The following is a 12,752-nucleotide window of genomic DNA, read 5'->3' on the forward strand; positions in this document are numbered from 1 at the left end:
CAGTATAATCTTGAGACCAAAAATTAATGACAGTAAAAACATAACAGCTTAAAAGCCAATTTCATATATGAATATTGATGAAAAGCCTCAACAAAATATTAGCAACATAAATCCAGTGTTTAAGAAAGCAAGATTGGTTTAACATTAGAAATTCAATTCAATTCATTCATCCATTCATTCTGTTGACAGAATAACTTGTTTCTTAAAGAAAAAAAAAGCACCCCAAGACTTAAAGTTTTTCATGGAATTAAATGTTTTGTTTTGTTTTATTTTTTTAAGATTTTATTTATTTACTCACAAGAGACACAGAGAGGCAGAGACATAGGCAGACGGAGAAGCAGGCTCCTCACAAGGAGCCCACCATGGGACTCAATCCCTGACCTGCTCAACCACTGAGCCAACCAGGGAGTCCCTGTCTGTTTTTAAATAGAAATAGAATGGAGCTTTTTTAACATGACAAATGTTTTCTATTACACACCAACAGCAAACTTCATACTTAATTCCAAAATACGTAAGTAATTCTCTTTAAAACTAGAAATAAATCAGAAGGAGAGCTACTGACACTTGTATGTAATCACACATACAACAAAACAAAAAGTAAAGGGATTAGAAAGAACAAAACTGTCACTATCAGTAAATAAAATTGGTTTATATCAAGAAAAATACAAAGCATAAATTTAGTATCTATGAGAATCTCGAAGCAGCTCTGGGTTTGCAGACAAGAACAAATCAATTTCTATAAATCAGCAACAAACAAATGATGAAATTTAAAATAATTTCAATATTTTATATATATATATATATATATATATATGCAAACATGTATAAATACATATGTAGAAATACATTTTAAAACAAATGTTTTGGGACACCTGGGTGACTCAGTGGTTGAGTGTCTGTCTGCCTTTGGCTCGGGACATAATCTGGGAGTCCTGGAATGGAGACCCACCTCAGGCTCCCTGCCTGGGGCCTGCCTCTCCCTCTGCCTGTGTCTCTGCCTCTCTCTCTCTCTCTCTCTCTCTCTCTCTTTTTTTCTCTCTTTGTCTCTCATGAATTAAATAAAATCTTTAAAAACAAAAACAAATTAAAAAAAAAAGTGTTTTTAGAAAACCAAGTGCTTTATCTCATCATTTAAACATAGCCTTTATAAACTGAGTGTTGTATATTTAATTCTCTCCAAAATGATCAATAGCTGGGAAATTCCCAGCAATTTTCTTTTTTAACTTGAAAACTGTCATTGTGATATTCATATGGAAGAGTGAATGACAATTATCAATTTATGTCTGAGGTAAAACAAGAAAAAGACAAGCTGGGGAACTATGCTACAAATTCTCATGACTTGTATTGCTATAGTAGCAAATATAGCATGGTGTTGGCATAAAGTATAAAAAAATAGACTAATACAGCAAAACTGAGGTCCTGGTACAAGACCTACTCTTATATGGAAATGTGATTTATTATAGTATTACAGGTAAGTCAGTAGAGGTTGCTTATTCAGTTAAATATTCTATATATCTATATGGAAAAAGCTAATGCTAACTTACCCTAAAAACAACAATCCAATTCAAGTGATTTAAAACATAAATGTGATCAAGAAAGTTTTAAAAACAATGTAAGTGATATCTTGAAGGATCTCAGGATAGAAGATTATGTAAACAAGATATAAATAATATAAATAATAAGTGAAATATTAGCAAATCTATTAAATCAAGATTATAATCTTCTACTTGTCAACTAACACTACAAACAACATGAAAAGGCAAGCCACAAACTGAAAAAAGACATGTTCAATATATATAACTGACAATTAAGATCCAGACTACAATATAAAATTTCTACAAATAAAATTCAATTAAAGAATACTTTGGGGATCCCTGGGTGGCGCAGCGGTTTGGCGCCTGCCTTTGGCCCAGGGCGCGATCCTGGAGACCCGGAATCGAATCCCACATCGGGCTCCCGGTGCATGGAGCCTGCTTCTCCCTCTGCCTATGTCTCTGCCTCTCTCTCTCTCTCTCTCTCTCTCTCTCCCTGTGTGACTATCATAAATAAATAAAGAAAAAATATTTAAAAAAAAAAAAAAAAAAAAAGAATACTTTGAATGATTGCCTTATTCTAGAGGAAAGTACAGATGGCCAACAATTATATATATATGATCATGAATATATGAATGAATATATTCATCATATATATGAATATATATATATATTCATCATATATATGAATATATATATATATTCATCCTTATTAGTAATAAAAAACTGAGCCAAAACTTGCAAGATGCATGGCACACATCTAACAGATTAGGGGAAAAGAGTAAGACATTATCAAATGTTGACAAATAATTAGGGCAATTGGAATTCTTTTTCCCTTCATGAAACGGTTTGGCATTACCTGGAAATAATCTAAATGTCCAAAGAAAGGATAATGGATAAGTACATTGTAGTATATTCATTCATACAATGAGATACTCCATTAAAATAAAAATTAATGAACTCCAGCTACCCATCAACATGAATGAAGAACATAAAATGTTGTAAAGCAAGTTTAAAAGACTGAATATATGTGAGTGTGTTAAAAATATGTTTTAGACGTATCTCTATACGGTAAAACTAAAAGAAAAGGGGGGGGGGCACCTGTGTGGCTCAGTGGCTAAGCATTTGCCTTCTGCTCAAGTTATGATCCACAGGGCCTGGGATAGAGCCATTCAGTCTTGAGACTCCTGCTCAGTGGGGAGTCTGCTGCTTCTCCCTCTACTCTGCCCCTGCTCATCCTCTCTCTCACATGAATTCTCTCTCTTTCAAATAAAAAAAAAAAAATCTAAAAAAAAAAGTCAAGGCAATTACTCAAAATATAAGACTGAAGGACTCAAATAAATAAAAATATTTATTATCTGAGCAGTATACTTAAACAGCTTGATTATATATACATATATATATATAAAACTTCATCAAATTTATTAAAGTATATACATTCTATTCAAGTAGACATTAATATTTATAAATATAATATATGGTTCATTTTGTATATACTCTAATCAAATATGAATAATATAACACAAAAGAAATTTCCATCAATGCTCCTTAAAATGTGTAATCATCAAAACAATAAAAAGTCAAAAATTTGATTTGAATTTTGAAAAGTGTAAATATACATGCAGAACATAACAACTAATAATGGAAACCTAGAAATATTTAGAATTAAATGAAAATAAAAATATCGCATATCAAACATTCGAAACAAAGCTAAAGGGGCACTCAAAGGTAGATTAAGTATTTTGAATGCATATTTTAGATATGGCAAAAGTTAAAAATTTGTAAGTTAAGCATCAACTCAAAAAGGGGGGAAAAAGAAAGAAAAGAACAAAAGGTAGGAAATGCTTTCCCTTGTATCACAGTACCAGTAAAATAAACCTTGTCTCTCTCCTGATGGTCTGATATAAATGCATGATAAAGTAATTAAATGAAGTCTCAAACACCATGTAGACAAATGTTTAAAAAAAAATGTGCTACTGGGATGCCTGGGAGGATCAATGGTCAACTGTCTGCCTTTGGCTCAGTTCGTGATCCTGGGGTCCTGGTATGGAGTCCTCCATTGGGCTCCCTGAAGGGAGCCTGTTTTTCCCTCTGCCTATGTCTCTGCCTCTCTCTCTCTGTGCCTCTCATGAATAAATAAATAAAATTTTTTTAAAGTGCTACTGAATAATAAACCTGGAGACTATTTTCTATCTCCCTGAATACTAAGGTAGAAGGCCTCCAAAATTAGACTCCAGCTGGTCTAAACTCATTCCTAGATAAAATTTTTAATGATACAGAAAATCTTTTAAGTACAATTTAATTAAAAAATAGAACTGATAATATAATTCTACTGGGTATCATTTTGTTGATTCCACCATTTCAATGTTTCCCAATGTGGAAATTGAAGGGGTATGAAGCATTTCAAAGGGATTTATAATTGATTTTCATTTAAATATAATAAAGAATGCAGCTTCACCAATTTTCCTTGAAACTGCCCAAGGAGGTCACCATTTTCCCCAACATAAAGAAGATAATTAGCTCTTTGTATCTTGATGGTTTTGAATGTTTTCTAAATTCAGTGGGGTTTTGTGAGTTTCCTCTCTATTGAGCATCAGTGTCATCTACCTACTGCCTGACTACTGTGGTTCCATACATCACTTGGATTCGCTCTGGGTATTCAACTTCCAGTCAAGGTCAGATGGAAGAATGCTATTCTTGCCTCAGGTGATAATTTCCCTCTGAGAAGAACTGAAATCAACTCAGTGACCCTAAGAACTTCCTCTCCAACCAGTGGGGCTGGGCTGTCTTAATAAAACTTGTGCAAATTAGGTAAGCACCAAAAGGAAGGCATTCTGGCTCTAGAGTCAATTTATATCTACACCCACCTGTTCTGTTTTGATTCCTTTGACTCACATTAGGTTTCTACCTTACTGCTCAGGATTTTCAGAAAGTATTTCCATGAGACACTTTTATTTCAGCTTCAGCACTAAATCTCTGGTTAAGATTTCCTATAGCATCTAATCTGCAGGCTGCTTGTGAAGTCCTCTCTAATTCCTTGCCAATTGCCTTTAACTGAAATCCCAAACTGGTAAGACTTTCTAGAATCTGTTTATGTAAGGTCAAGTTAAGATAACTACTACTCATTTAGTAGAATTTGACGGGGTCATGAGTTGGGAGGATGTCTGGGCCATCTGAGAAGAGTTACAATAATGTAACTAAATGTTGGAAAAGACATGTCAATATGGAGATAAGTAAAATACTTCTGCCAAATAGAAGAATTTGAGAAAGGCTAAAAAGACAGATGGGAAACTTTGTAATAACCACTGAGTGTAGTGCAAGAGACTCACATGCATTTCGAACCATTTATCACCTATAAACATTTGCTTCTGGTCTTATAACAGACACAAAATGTTGGCTTCCATACAAATAAACTCTCTCCTTATCCTCTACAACACGTGTACTCAAGAAATATGTGGCAATTTTATTTCCTTTCAACAAAAAAGCGAGTGATAAATTGGATTATAGAAATATTGAGACAGAAAGGCCAAGGTAGTTTAAAATGCTCAAGACTGAATGGGAATTCCCCATAATGCCAAGGCAAATTTCCCACCTTCCAGGTCCACTTAACCCCACTTCACCACAAGTTCCTTATCACATTGACAGGGCACATACTAGAAATACCTAAAGCAAAATGACCTACTAAAGTTAATTATGTTACCTAATGCCTTTTAGGGTCACTAAAATTGGATCATTCAGAACACATTTTTATTATTATTTTTTTAAATTCCTATACAGCTTTTACCTGGTGGCAATGAAATCCTGAGGGACACAGACTCAACTGATTCCATGATGCAAGTTTGAAATGTACACGTGTTTTTTCTTTTTCTTTTCTTTTTTCACCCACAGATTACAGACCCTCCCTCTTGATTACATTCTTGCTAGAGTAGTTGGGATTTATTGGCTAAGAAATACACTATTTCTAGCCAATGCTTCTATGCAGTATTTTCTACTGTTCTACTTCTGCTAACAAGGACAATTCAAGGGCACATACTAATTATGATTTTGACACAGTTTCACTTTTGTGTTTAGCTTCAAAAGTAATTCCATGGTATGCCCCAATTCCCTTGTCAGTTTCCTCTACTTTTAATTTCTAATTTAATGAACTAGTGAACTCGGGAAAAGGTTCTGACTTTAAAATTTTGTTTCATTCCCCCAAATTTTAGTCTCATTTAATGTCTACTTAATATATCAACAATTACGAGAGGTATAGTGAAAGATTCCAGTATAATGAGGGATTAGTTAACAACTCCTTTCTATTCTGAGCTAGAAAAATATTCTGAGACTGTGCACAAAACTTCATATTTTTATATCTAACACCATACATTTTAAGTCTATAGAAATCAGAGTCTAATAAGAATTGAATCTTTATCATTGTACAGTAACTTTTTAACACTAATGATGATTTTTGGCTTAATGTCTACTTTATCTCATGAATTAGATCTCATTGTTTCTCTTGTTAATAATATTTGCTTGATACACTTCTTCCTGTCCTTTTTTATTTTCTTTTAAACATCATTATTGAGGTATAACTGACATTCAACATACCTGCACATATTTAAACAAAACAACTCTCCTTAGGGCAGCAATATGTTTTGGTATAGACTATTTCCTAGAAACTCTTATCACTAAGCGTGGCTAGGTGATAAAGTTCTTCACCGATGAACAGTAAGCAAACTTTTTTGAGGCAGATTCTGAGAAGGCTCTTTAAAAAGAGTACAGCTAGCTGAAATCTGCTTCTTTTCCTCATCTTTCCTCCCTTCTGCTACCTAGAATCCAGGCACAATGATTGGAACTCCAGCAGCAGTTGGAACATAATTGTTAGCAGGATACAGGAAATAAGACAACCGCTCCCAATACACTGCCCTGGAATGCTAACCTCTGGATTAATTTTACAAGACAAATAAGCATCCACTTTGCTATAGCCATATTATTTGTGCTGTTCTGATGAATGTAGCTGAATCTAAGGTTTGGTTGTGAGATATATATTAGAATAATTTTGCCTGTGGTGAGAAATCTGTTTCTTCTCATTTAAAATACTGAGTATGTGGTTATTATTAAATATTGGTCTAAAAATATTATTCTATTTTCAATTTAATTTCATCTTTAATTAAACTTTAACTAAATATTATGGAGATTTAATTTGCCAAATTGAATTCTGGAGGTTTAATTTGAACATCTTTGAGATTTTATTTATTCCTAGAGTCTTGTCTTTACTCTCTTGCTTTACAATCAGTTAAACTCTCTGAATGGCTTTGTCGTCTATAAAACAAGAATGATAACAAGAATGATATTTCAGTGGGTTGTCATGAAAATTAAGCAACAAAAACGAATGTAGCTGACACACAGTGTGGTCAGCTGACATCTACTACTGTCAGTGTCTTCACTGTTGATCTGCTTAAGTCACTCGTTTCTAATTCTTTTGCCCAATATACTAACTTCAGACCCATAAAACAAAATAAATTCTATTTCTTTGTACTACAACAATAACAAAATTGCCTTGAAAGTACTTTTGTTTTATTGATGTTTCTGGCATCAATAAATCCTATTTGCTTTCAAAACAGAAATGTTTTCAACTTTTAAGGACAGCTGTTGCCGTTTAAGGATTAGGAGTAATCACAAGAACAGAAAAAAAAAAAAAAAAGAAAAAAGAAAAGAAAAAGAAAAGAAAAGCCAGGCCACAACTTTTTAAGTTCCACCTGAAATTCTGTGTTTTTTCTTCCACAGTTTGACTCCTTTCCTGAACAAAAAGCTCTTCTAGAATTCTTTGTAACTTTAAATTCAATTCCATTGGCATTATTGTCTCAAAAACATCCTATTAAATAATTTTAAACTCAAATACAACATAGATTATATTATCAAGGCAAACATGTATGGATTAATGGATTAATGGAGGCCACGATTTTATGTGACTTAGGAAAAAACTCCACACCTATCTGAAAATGACCGTATTTCTACTTCAGGTTTTCCTCCATTCCAGATAAAATGGTTATTAGGACATACTGCATTCTTACTCACTATAAAAGTGAAAAGAAAAGAAAGTTGGAACCATAGATCAGAAATAAAAATCTTTGTTACCAGCTTTGCCTTCAGCAAACTCTATCGCTAGAGGGTTAAAAGAGATAATTTTCATTTCAAAGAATGCAATTGGGATAGAGAAGCAATACACCAAAGAAAGCAATTAGTCTGAGACTTTGGAGATTTGAAGAGTTTAAGCAAACTTCATTCAAGTACCTAAAGAAAATTATGACAATGCTTTATTCTCAGGACTAAGTTTAAAATAAAAATCTTAATTATTTAAAGCCAACAACGACAGTGAGCACCAAATCCATCAGAGTTCCCTTCCTATAGGCTCTGTGGATTGAACTAAACACCAGGATGAAAAAGGCTGTTCCCTATAAATCATAATTAAGCAGATGAGAAGGATCAGAATACAGATAACATACACAATGTAGCATTAATGTCTCTCCGTTAAACTATAGTTTAATCAAAAATCTTGATAATTATTTCAGTTGAAGTACTCCTAGCTGACAGGTCAACCATAATAGTTTTTATTTTAACTCCAGTTAGTTACCATACAGTGTTACATGAGTTGCAAGTGTACAATATAGTGATTTAAACTTCTATACATCACCCAGTGTCCATCACAGGTATGCTAAATTCTTAATTCCCATTTCTTTCACCTATACTCTAATTATAGTAAAATTATACTGGAAAATAACTACATCTAGAGCAGTATGACCATCAGAGTAAATAATTATTTTTCACATTCTATTACTTTTCCTAGTTCTTTTCCCCTTCATTATTTTTTATCCTAAATATCATATATCTCTGAAGTACAAGTAAAAATGACTTATCAAATTCAAAAAAAATGAAACAATGATGACATTATTATCTAATCTACAGTACAAGTTCAGAATTTATCAATTTTCTAATGACATTTTTTATAGTTCTCATTTTTTCCCAATCCAAGATGCAATCTGGTATTGTGCACTCTGCATACTTGTTGTATTTCTCAATTTTTAAATTCTGAAACAGTTCCATAAACTGCCTTTCTTGACATTGACATTTTTGAAGAAAACTGACCAGTTATTTTTGTAAAATCATCTCAATCTTAATTTATGTGGTGTTTTCTTACATTTAGATTTTTGGTAGAAATACTACTAACACAATGTTGTATTACATTCAGTGTATCTTATCTGGAAGCAGATAATGTCGAGTTTTTCTCAAGTGTGATGATGTTAATATTAATCATCTATTTAAAGAGACGTCTTACAGATTTCTTTACTGTATAGTGGCATTATTTTATTGGCATTTTAAAAGTATTTTGTGGTAAGATACTTAAGATTGTGTGAATAGGGACATCTGGGTGGCTCAGTGGTTGAGCATCTGCCTTTGGCTCATGATCCTGGGGTCCCCGGATCAAGTCCCACATTGGGCTCCCCACAGGAAGCCCGCATCTCCCTCTGTCTGGGTCTCTGCCTCTCTCTCTCTCTCTTTCTCTGTGTCCCTCGTGAATACATAAATGAAATATTTAAAAAAAGATTGTAAATACACTTTTCTCATTAAGCTGTCTCCTACTAGTTTAAGCACTCAATTTTTGAAAACCATCATTCCTTCTAAATATACTATCTTGCCCTTTATAATAAAATGTTTTTTTCCTTTTTTCTTTCTTCTTATTTTTCCCTCTGTCCATCTCTTCCTTCCTCCCTTTTCTAATAGCATACACTCATGAATTTCTACTTTATAAAACATCTTGAGATTCTACCCATTATGTTTTCAAATACTTTTTAGCTCTCCCCCCCCCCACCACCCCTTGGCTTTATTGAGGCATTACTTATAGTAGATCCTCAGAATTTTTCTTCTTATAACTTATAAAGTTTATTTGTACACTTTTATAAACATCTTTCATTTAGTCCACTCCCCAGCCTCAGCTTTTTAGACGTCATATAAAAATAACAACCTAAGTACTGCTTTTTACTGTAGGGTTTCTGTCACTTAGTGTAACATGCTGAAGGTCAATCCATGTTATCCAAAAGGTAGGATTTCCTTTTTTCTCATGGCTGAATAATATTCCATAGTAATATATTTCCTAGATTTTTTTATTCACTCAATCATAGATGGAAATTCAGGTTGTTTCCACATCTCCACAATGAGGTGCAGATGTCTCAAGATGGTGCATGGAAGTGCAGATGATGGTGATTTTACGCTTACATATCCAAAAGTGGAACTGTTGCCTAATACAGTATTTCTAGATTTAATCTTTTGAAGACATTCCATATTGTTTCTATGGGGATTGTACCAGCTTCCATTCCCATTGACAGTGCACAAAAGTTCTCTTTTCTCCACAGCCTTGTCAATATTAGATACCTTTTGTGTTTTCGATGACAGCCGTTCTGACAGGTGTGAAGTGACTTTGATTTGCATTTCCTTGATGATTAGAAATGTTGGGCATCTTTTCACATCCTATTGGCTGTTTCTATGTTTTCTTTGAGAAAATGTCTACACAAGACCATTTTAATTGGTTTATTTGGGTTTTTACTATTGGGTTATATGAATTTCTCATATTTTTTAATATTAACCAATCATCAGGTATATAATTTACAAATATTTTCTCCCATTACTGGTTGCCCTTTCATTTTGCTCACACTTTCTTTTGCTGCACAAATGCTTTTCAGTTTGATATAGTCCTATCTGTTTTGTTTTTTGTTCTATTGCTTGGGCTTTTGGTGTCATATCCAAACAATGATTATCAGGACCAACAACAAGAAGCTTTGTCCTGGTTTTCTTCTAGTAGTTTTAAATTTGAGTTAAATTTATAACTAAAAGCTAGGGATACAATTTCATTCCCATTCTGGTGAAAAAATGGTGAGTATCAGGTTTTCCCAACACCATTTATTGAAGAGACTACCTTTTTATCATTGAGTATTCTTGGCTCCCTTGTCAAATATTAGGTTACCATATATGCACAGGTTTATTCCTGGACTCTCAATGCTGTTCCCTTGGTCTGAGTCTCTGCTTTGTATTAGTACATACTGTTTTGATTACTATATCTTTGAAATAAACTTTGAAATCAGAATGTATGATATCTCCAGCTTTATTTTTCTTCTTTAGGATTGCTTTGGCTATTCGGGGTCTCCCATGAATTTTAGGATTGTATTTCTATTTTTGTGGAAAATGCCATTGAAAATTATAGAGATTACATTAAATCTGTAGATTGCTTTGGGTAGTATAGACATTTTAACAATATTATTTTTTTCTGATGGACATGGGCTATCTTTTATGTCTTTTGTTTCATCAATATCTTGCAATTTTGAGTACACAGATATTGCACCTTCCTGGATAAAATTTTCAAGTATCTTATTATTTTTGATGATACTGTATACAGGACTTTTAATTATATATAACTCATTATTAGAGTATAGCAATGCAACTAAATTGCATATTGATTTTATATCCTGCAACCTTATTTAATTTGTATATTGGTCCTAACATTTTTTTGGTTGAGTCTTCAGGATTTTCTAGATATAATATCGAACCATCTGCAGTTGGAAATTATTGTACTTCTTCCTTTCTGATTTGAATGCTTTTTATATTCCTTTATGATCTGGATGGCTTTTACAACTTTTGCCTAACTGCTCTTGCTAGTACTTCCAGTACTATGTTGAACAGGGATAATGAGAGTATGAACCTTTATCTTGTTCCCAATCTTAGGAGAAAGCCTTTCAAACTTTCACCATTGGGAATTGTGAGTTTTTCATATATGACCCGTATTATGTTGAGGTGCTTTACTTCCACATCCAATTTGTAGAGAGTTTTTATTATGAAAGGATGTTGAATTTTATCAAATGTTTTTTCTGCATTGACTGAGATGATCATGATATTTAACTTTCATTCTATTAATGTGGTATATCACACTTGTTTATTTGCATATAGTGAACCACCAATTCATCCCAGGTACAAATTCACTTCATATTGGTGTACGTAAGACACTTAATGCATGATTAAGTTTGGTTTGCTAGTATTTTGTTGATAATTGTTACAAGTATCTTCATCAAGATATAGCCTTCGAGGTTTCTTGTAGTGTCCTTATTTGGCTCTTGTATTTGCTTTAAAATTCATGACTGAGTCTTGTAAGATTGTGTGTTTCGGGACTTTTTCCATTTGTTTTAGGTTATCCAATTTGTTAGTATACAATTGTTCACGGTAGTCTCTTATGATCCTTTGTATTTCTGTGGTGTCACTTTTAAGGTCTCTTTCATTTCTGATTTTATTTGAATCATCTTTTTTCTTCATTATTCTTGCTAACAGTTTGTCAAGTTTGTTATTAAAAAAAAACAGGACTTATTTTGGTTGATCTTTATTATTGTTTTCTAGTCTCTCACTTATTTCTGCTCTGATTGTTGCTTATTTTTCTTCCATTTGCTAACTGTGAACTACTTTGTTCTTTTTCTATCCCCTTGAGGTAAAAGTTAGATTGTGATCTTTCTTATTTCTTGATGCAGGTGTTTATGGTCATAAACTTCTCTCTTAACACTACTTTTGCTGTATCCCATTAGTTCAGTATATTTCTACTTTCATTTGTTTCAAGATTTGTGAAGATACATTTTTATTTCCTATATAATTTCTTCTTTGACCCATAGGTTGGTCAGTAGGGTACTGAATTTTCTAATTTTCCTCCTGTCACTCATTTCTTGTTTTATACCAGTGGTTGAAAAATATACTGAGTATGCAAGATCTATAAAGAACTTATTAAATTCAACATCTAAGAAACAATCATGAAATGGGCAAAAGACATGAACAGAAATCTCACAGAGGCAGACATAGACATGGCCAACAAGCACAGGAGAAAATGCTCTGCATCACTTGCCATCAGGGAAATACAAATCAAAACCACAATGAGGGATCCCTGGGTGGCGCAGCGGTTTGGCGCCTGACTTTGGCCCAGGGCATGATCCTGGAGACCCGGGATCGAATCCCACATTGGGCTCCCAGTGCATGGAGCCTGCTTCTCCCTCTGCCTGTGTCTCTGCCTCTCTCTCTCTCTCTCTGTGTGACTATTATAAATAAATTTAAAAAAAACTAAAAAAAAAACACAATGAGATACCACCTCACACCAGTGAGAATGGGGAAAACTAACACGACAGGAAACAACATATGTTGGAGAGGATGTGGAGAAAG

General features: G+C 33.4%; 1 protein-coding gene across 4 annotated transcripts in view; it reads right to left on the bottom strand.

The window, feature by feature from the left end:
- The window catches only part of DPP10 (dipeptidyl peptidase like 10), a 1,275,784-nt gene that overhangs the window by 505,422 nt on the left and 757,610 nt on the right, over positions 1-12,752 (bottom strand). The gene's annotated exons all lie outside the window — the stretch shown is intronic.

This window comes from Canis lupus, chromosome 20 (assembly GCF_048164855.1).
Source record: "Canis lupus baileyi chromosome 20, mCanLup2.hap1, whole genome shotgun sequence".
Classification (NCBI taxonomy): Eukaryota; Metazoa; Chordata; class Mammalia; order Carnivora; family Canidae; genus Canis; species Canis lupus.